Raw genomic sequence first — 1,143 nt, 5'->3', positions numbered from 1 at the left:
AGATAGAGATAGAGAGAGAGAGAGAGAGAGAGAGAGTTTTCGGTAAGGGAGATGTGTGCATCTTCAACCAATACCGTGCCTGGCTGGCATAACCCTCGGTGGGGTCCCCCGGCAGTGTAATCCTATGGCAGCATAACTAAGGGATGACCTGAGCCAGCCCTAACTATAGGCTTTATCAAAAAGGAAAGTCTTAAGTCTATTCTTAAAGGTGTTGACCGTGTCTGCCTCCCGAACCCAGAAAGGTAGTTTGTTCCACAGAAGAGGAGCCTGATAGCTGAAAGCTCTGGCTCCCAATCTACTTTTGGAAACTATAAGAACCACAAACATTACAAACATACGCAGACCCCTGTATTATATCAACTATAAAGAGCTCGTTTACACTTGTAGCGTTCGCTTACGGCCATACCACCCTGAACACGCCCGATCTCGTCCGATCTCGGAAGCAGGGTCGGGCCTGGTTAGTACTTGGATGGGAGACCGCCTGGGAATACCAGGTGCTGTAAGCTTTTCTTTCTACTCCTTCACCAGCACAGGGCGCTGCTCCCTCTTTAGTCAAAAGTGGAAATGGCACAAATACTTTTTATTTATTAGCTTTGACACAATTTGAAATGTACAATGAAATGTATTACATTTGAATTTAATACATGCATGTATGCTATTACACTGCGCTAATCGTCATGGACGTGGGAAGTAAGTAAGTGTATATGCATTGTGCTCTAGTATTTGTGGTAGATGTTATGTTTTATGGTTTTTATTTATTGTTATTATTATGTGTATCAATAATTTGTCTATAATACAATTTCAACGTCATTTCCAAACCAGATTTAGTCTAGGCAGGTTAGGTCTGTCACACGTGAGCACATTGAGGTGTTTTAGGGAGTTCACACAGAGTTCAACTCAGCCAGCTACAGATAGACTACTTAATGTAACTGCATTACATTAACATGGTTACCGAGCAGATGTTCAGTTGACATGCTGTATTATATCATCTATAAAGAGCTCGTTCACACTTGTAGCTTTTGCTTACGGCCATACCACCCTGAACACGCCCGATCTCGTCCGATCTCGGAAGCTAAGCAGGGTCGGGCCTGGTTAGTACTTGGATGGGAGACCGCCTGGGAATACCAGGTGCTGTAAGCTTTT

The 1,143-nt window shown here is 43.7% G+C and overlaps 2 non-coding genes across 2 annotated transcripts; both read left to right on the top strand.

The window, feature by feature from the left end:
• Positions 1–392: 392 nt before the first annotated feature.
• Positions 393–506, top strand: LOC113748075 (5S ribosomal RNA). The gene has a single exon (XR_003464114.1). It is a non-coding gene; the product is annotated as a 5S ribosomal RNA (ribosomal RNA).
• A 515-nt stretch (positions 507–1,021) lies between these two features.
• On the top strand, positions 1,022–1,140 carry LOC113748064 (5S ribosomal RNA). Its single transcript, XR_003464103.1, has one exon. It is a non-coding gene; the product is annotated as a 5S ribosomal RNA (ribosomal RNA).
• The last annotated feature ends 3 nt before the right edge of the window (positions 1,141–1,143 follow it).

Source organism: Larimichthys crocea, chromosome XVII (genome assembly GCF_000972845.2).
Source record: "Larimichthys crocea isolate SSNF chromosome XVII, L_crocea_2.0, whole genome shotgun sequence".
NCBI lineage: Eukaryota > Metazoa > Chordata > Actinopteri > Sciaenidae > Larimichthys > Larimichthys crocea.
This window is presented reverse-complemented; position numbering and strand designations above follow the sequence as displayed.